We start from the raw sequence: 6947 nt of genomic DNA, 5'->3' as shown, positions 1-6947 counted from the left end.
CTGATTTCCACTGCCAGGCTCCCCCGGCCGTTTCTTTTTCATCAGCGACCATCTCTGGTCGCTGATGCAAACGGAACACTGAGCTTAAAAGATATAGTTAGCAAGTCCCAGTGAAATCACTGGGGGACGATAGGGGGATATGACGATAACGACCCGCGTGAGCAAGCATCGTTTATAACATACATACTGGGCGATATTTTAAACGATATTGCGCAGAAGGGCCAAAATGAGCGATAAAGTAGGGGGAAAGTGTGTACGCACGTTTTTATCCGCCACTAGTGTACAAACTAAGTACCTAAAAGTGATCTAAATTTAGTTTTAGTCATTTCTTACACAAGGTTATAAAGATTAGCAGATTAAACACCCATACACACTAGTCAATTTTGATCTCAAGAGTTTACCATTTTAAGTTTCTTTGAGTGTGTATGGCCGGTGATGAGCGATGAGCGCTGATGCCCACTTCCGCATCATCGCAGGCTACCGCCATCTGTAGACTGGTTTTACTAGCTAGGTGAACCACTTTTCAGTTTCCTACTGTGGAAAGTCAATAACCTCCCACGAAAATCGATGGACCAGGTGGAAATCGAGTGATTTTCAGCCCAGCAAAGTTCACTTCGTAAGCATACACGATGGGCAAAAAGTACGTATGCACCATAAGTGTCACAAAGAGAAGCTAAGTAGCAAAGTCTGAGCTAGAAACTGAAGATGTTAACTATATCTGCGGTGCCATGGGAGAACGATATAGTGCATACACACTGACCGATGTTGTTAACAATATCGGTTAGTAAAATCACCCACCTCCCGCTCGGTACATGCCTTCACTGGCGATATTGGGGGAATTCAGGCCTGATTGCTGCACTGTTAATTACTGAGTCCTGTGATCGCGTCACAGTGAAATCTCGCCCCATGCAAGCCTGCAAATAGCTTAGATTAGCAAATCGCTGCCAATCTAATCGCAAGCGGCTCACCATCAAATGATTTTTCAGTGTGTACAGGCTATGCGTAGCCCAGGACTTACTCAGTAGTTGTGATTGGATCGGGGTCAGAGCTGACATTACACACCGTACCTTCAAACTCCTGAGTGCGCCCTGAAAAGGGCCGGATACCACCCTTAAACGCTGGCTTTCTATCAATCAACTTGTGTACCGCCGGCGATTAAAAAAGTAGCAGGATTTTATTGTAGGATGGAATCTTGCATGCACAGTTTATTTATCGATAATTGCCCAGCCTGCGAATTTACAGCCGTGTGTGGGAGTGCGCATCGTTATCAATATAGTGGGTACACACTGAGCGTTTTGCACTATATGCCATTAACAACATCGATATTGTCCGTACCGTTAACAATATATTGCCGTGTGTCATTACTTATTACAGAGATTATGCTCTAACGTGTGCTCTGGTGGAGATCAGTAGGGAATAATCAAAGAACAAGAATAAGTGTTGAAATCCTGTAACTTGAATTAGTGACCTTTACACTTTACAGACTTATCTCTGGCAAACATTGTGTGATCATTCACAACAACCTAAGCTGGCTTTGTGACACTTCTCAAAACAGCAATCAATTGCTTGCTTTTACAGTGCCCATAAATGGCCCTTTACTTCCTGTTATGTGTAATTCATGTCAATTATTTACCTTTTTTCCTTGATACACAAGGTTCTTTGTATGGAAACAAGGGGAATTTAGGTTGTTAATGTGCATACAAATAGTAATGTCCTTAAATGTCTACTGCAGTGCCATGATGACTCTGTAGTTTTGTGTGTGTTTATTTGATTATTTGCTAATAGGCTAATTACTCAGTGTTGTCAGACAAATAATGTGCATTCTAGACAGTCACTTTCCTTTCTGTTCCAGCAGGAATATTCCAGGTAGACAAACTCTTCTTGCAATAAATGCATAGTTGCCTACCCTCCCGCTTTTCGTGGGAGTCTCCCGCGTTTTGAACTTTTCTCCCGGTCCCCCGCAAAGCCCCGCCATCCTCCCGGTTTTTCAGCCTTCATGCTGAAAAATTGGACTGCGCATGCGCAAGTCCCAAAGTGCTGGGGGCGGGTGCTAGTTACCAGCGCGACGTCATGACATACCTTGCGTCATGGCGTCGCTTTCCTGTGTGATGGCCACCGCGGAGGCTATCAACGTGTGAGGCAGCGGTGGGAGCGGTCCATGGCAGCCACTGCAGGGCTCTGTTGGCCTGGCAGCACAGAGAGCGGGAGCGACAGCGTGAGTGGCTGGAGCGGCAGCGGTGAGTAGTACCGCTTGCAATTTAATTTGGTTAGTCCCACCCACGACTCCGCCTCCTTTTTTGCGATACCCAATGGCCCCGCCCCCTACTTGCTGCAGCTGGCTGCCCTCTCCCGGAGAGGGCAGCTGAAAAGTCGGCAACCCTGAATAAATGTAGGACACATGGAACAAAATCCCAAACATGGCCCAAAATCAATTCTAGGGAAATGTCTGACATTTCTCCTTAGATTCACCAATAAAATAATGTCTGCATTTCACTGTTGCTAATACAACGTAGTGTCATTTATATTTGTTTATACAGTATATTTGCACATTTAGGATATTACATAAAAATATTACTGACTGACCTAAATGTATAAAAGTAGACATTTGTTTTATTATTCGTTCTCCTAAGAGCTCTTTTGAATTAGCCGCAAGTTCATGTGTTGTGCGAGTAATGCCTGCCTTTACACTTATGTGATTGGATGTGATGCGCAATGCAATGTGCATCGCATCCGATAGCATTTTATGGCGCAAAAAGTGCCCTCTTCCTGCACCTGATGCCTCATGCCAACTTGCATGGCATGAGGCACATCGGGTGCTTGAAGAGGGCAGGCGGAGGGTGGCAGAGTAACGTAGCGCTGTTAACCCCTTCCCTGGTACTCCAGAGAATTTTCCAGGGTTTGCTCCAGTGCGCAGACTGGCAAACCCGGAAAATTCTCAGGAGTGCCATTGCCTGCGCTCCCCCTTGCCAGGCAGCGCCGCTGAGCTGAGTGCGGAGATCAGCGCTGCACTCATCCTGCTGCCCGGCCCTGCCTCACTCCCCCCTGCTGTGTGCGGCGTGATCATGTAACATCACGCCGCAAGTAGCCGGGCTGCCAGGGGCCGTGCCGGGCAGCAGCTACAGTGTTTACAAAGATCAGCGCCGCCGTCCGGACCCAGGGACACAGTAGTGGTTTTTTTTAGGGAGCGCTCCCCAGAAAAAACTCGCCCAGTGGGGAGCGCTCCCTAACCCTCCCCACCCCACCCACCACTGAAGGGGTTAAAGGTATTGGCAGAGTGTCTATTAGTACGTGCAGGGTGGTTGTTAAACACACACTCCGAAGATATAACCAACTGAAGGATTTATTCAAGTGGCAGGCTTGTAGGATACAACAGTACTTTTGCAGTTAACTTCAGGCAGTAATATAACTGGTACATTTGGAATGACAGTGTCTGATCGTTACTTAGCTGTAGCGTTTGGCTTGTGCAGGGTTAATGGCTATTAGCTGGTTTACGCTGCGGTATCTCTTCCAGTCGTCGCTGCTGCCAATGATGATGGACCCCCCGTAAGAGAAAGGTCACGCTTGTAACGGGATTACAGCGGGGCTTTCTCTTACGCGCTCCGGTGCACGTGGAGCTACAAACAGCATGGATGGAGTCACACACGTTCTCTCTGAGGCACACACTACGCGGGGACTTCTAACAGGAAAGGGAACGCTGCCAGCAGGGTCAGGGGTCTCTGCCCTGCTATTCGCTTAAGCGAGCTGTCACTCAGGGTGACGCCTAGCTACGTTGCTGCAAGGGGACAAGGCAGACTGTGAGCCTTACACTAGACAGTGTATGGAGACAGGCGCTGAGCGCTACAATCTAACACTCCCCCTCGCTCAAGGCTGTCTTCGGCTACATAAAAGAACTTAATACAATGCTTTGTCCTTTTGTGATACCTGTAACCGAAAACATGGTTAGAGAGAAAAGACATTCAGAACATCAAAAAAAACTTCAAATCTACATTTTGAACTTAGACAAGTCCACAGTCCTTCACGAACTTAATAAGCAAGTTTGACGACAGTCCTTTAGTGAGCATGTCAGCAACATTCTGTTCACTTGCAATGTATTCAACATCGATGGACTTGTTCTCCACTAGTTCTCTGATGAAGTGGTGTCTTATCGCGATGTGTTTTGACCTTCCATGATGCTTGGTGGTACAGGAAAGATCTATTGCTCCCCTGTTGTCACATGCGATACTGATAGTCTCTTCTTCATAAAGTAGACCTAACTCACACAAAGTCTCTTTGATCCAGAGTGCTTCCTTTGATGTCTCTGTAAGAGCCATGTATTCGGCCTCAGTTGTTGAGAGGTCAACGGTTGGTTGTTTTCTACTCGCCCAACTAACTGCTGCTCCGGCCAGTGTGAACAGGTAACCGGTGTGGGAACGACGATCATCTTCATCTGCTCCCCAGTCTGCATCGCAGAAGACTTTCAAATTTGAATTGCTTGTCTTGGCGAACTTTAATTTCAAGGAACTTGTACCTTTTAGGTATCTCAGGATCCTCTTCACTGCGATCCAGTGTTGTCTTCCAGGATTTATTGCAAATTGGCTCACCCGACTGACTGCATGAGTGATGTCTGGACGGGTTCCAATACTTGCATACATAAGACTTCCAACCACTCTCTTGTAAGGAACATCTTGCATTTCCTCTGTTTCTTCTGGTGTGGTTGGTGACATACCTCTTGTAATCTTGATGCTTTTGTCAATTGGTGTATTTACTGACTTGGAGTCTGCCATCCCATACTTCAAGATTGTTGCCTCGATGTACATTTGTTGGTCGACTGTGACTGTTCCCTTTTGTAAGTTTTGAACAATCCTTATGCCCAACAGATGATTGGCTGGACCTAAGTCTTTCAACTTGAATCTCTGTTTTAGTTGATCTCTCACACTTGTAATGTGATCTTCGTGACCTGCTATAAGTATATCATCCACATAGACTGCTATGATGAACAACTTTTCTCCTAGAGTTTTGTGATAAAGGCAGTGGTCAGTCTCTGATCTAATAAAATTCATTTCAAGTAGTACTGTGTCCAATTTTATGTACCAGCAACGACCACTCTGCTTCAGGCCGTATATGGATTTCTTCAGAAGACACACCTTTTCTGTCTGAAGTTTATCCTCATTATAATGATCTGGCGATTCCATATAGATCTCTTCAAGTAGTTCTCCATTTAGGAACGCTGAGTCGAAGTCTAGTTGGTATAGCAGTAAGTCTTGTAAGGTGGCGACTGCAATTACTAACCTGAGAGTGTTATACCTCGCAACAGGTGAGTATATCTCCCCATAGTCAATTCCGGATCTCTGTGTGTATCCCTTAGCAACAAGACGGGCTTTGTAACGGGCAACTTCTCCGTCTGAATTTAACTTCTTGCAGAAGACCCACTTGTTCTTGACTGTCTTGCGATTGCTTGGCCTATCTACTATGGTCCAAGTATCGTTCTCTCTCAGTGCTGATAGCTCTGTGTCTATTGCAGATTTCCACTTCTTCCAATCACTGCACGCTTTCGCTTCTTGGATACTCTGAGGTTCACTGAAAACAATATTCGCATATTCTTCCTCATATCTTCTGGCTGGTATGCCTTTGTTTCTCCTTATAGAAGCTCTGTTTGTTGGTTCGCTTCTTTCTTCAGTATTTTCTGTTTCAGGTATGCTTTCTATTTCACACACCTCTACTAGTGCTTGCTTTTCTTGTTCTTTTGCTTTTGTGGGTGATGCTGTTTCTTGAAATATCACATCTCTTGATTTCAGAAGACGTCTGTTCTCTGCATCCCAGAGCCTGTACCCTTTGCTCTCCTCACAATAGCCTAGCAATATGCACTGTCTTGATTTTGGGTCAAGTTTCTTCCTTTTCTCCTTTGGTATATGCGCATAAGCTCTGCTCCCAAAGACACGGAGATGACTGATGTCTGGCTTCTTCCCAGACCAGGCCTCTAAGGGGGTTTTTCCCTTCACGGCCACTGTAGGTGTTCTGTTTTTCAGGTATACTGCAGTAGATACAGCTTCTGCCCAAAAACTCTTCTCCAGGCCAGCATCGTTCACCATCGCTCGTGCTCTTTCAACGATTGTTCGATTCGCCCTTTCACTTACGCCATTCTGTTCAGGCGTATAGGCCATCGTCAGCTGATGCTTTATGCCATGCCCTTTTAGAAAGTCGGTTACTTCTCCATTTTCGTACTCTCCCCCATTGTCGGATCTCAGGACCTTTAGCTTTAGGCCTGTCTGAGTTTCCACTAGGTTCTTGTACTCCACAATTTTCTTGATCACCTCACTTTTCTTCCTTATGAAGTATACGTGTGTCATTCTTGTGGCGTCATCGATGAGAGTCATGAAGTATTTGTAACCACTGGTTGACTCCTCTTCCATTGGTCCGCACACATCTGTGTGCACCAGAGCTAATCGTGATTCTGCTCTGCCTGCTGACTTGGGAAATGGGTTGCGGGTCTGCTTGCCTTTTATGCAACTCTCGCACACAGGTCTTCCGGTGTCTTTCACTGTGATTCCTGTTGCCATCCCATCAGCTAGTTTCTGGACATTATCATATCCTAAGTGTCCTAAACGTCTGTGCCAGAGCTCCATTGACTCATTCTCAGCAGAGGCTGCCAAAGCTACACATTCATCTGTGTCTAGGACATATAGTTGGTTGCATCGGGTTGCTGAAGCAATTACAGTCCCTCTTTCATTATGCACCATACACCTGCCCTTTGCAAACTGGACTCTGTAGCCTTTTGCCTCGAGTACGCTGATAGCGATGAGGTTACTTCCCAATTCTGGTACATACAGGACGTCTTGAATATCTGTGACTACTGTCTGTCCCTCAATTCTTAGTCTCACTGTGATTGTCCCAACATTTGACGCAGTAAGGACCTTTTCACCAATCCCGGTAACTGTTGTGGGTGTACACTGTGTTAAAGAATTGAACCA

This window comes from Crinia signifera, chromosome 3 (genome assembly GCF_055691185.1).
Source record: "Crinia signifera chromosome 3, ASM5569118v1, whole genome shotgun sequence".
Lineage (NCBI taxonomy): Eukaryota > Metazoa > Chordata > Amphibia > Anura > Myobatrachidae > Crinia > Crinia signifera.
This window is presented reverse-complemented; position numbering follows the sequence as displayed.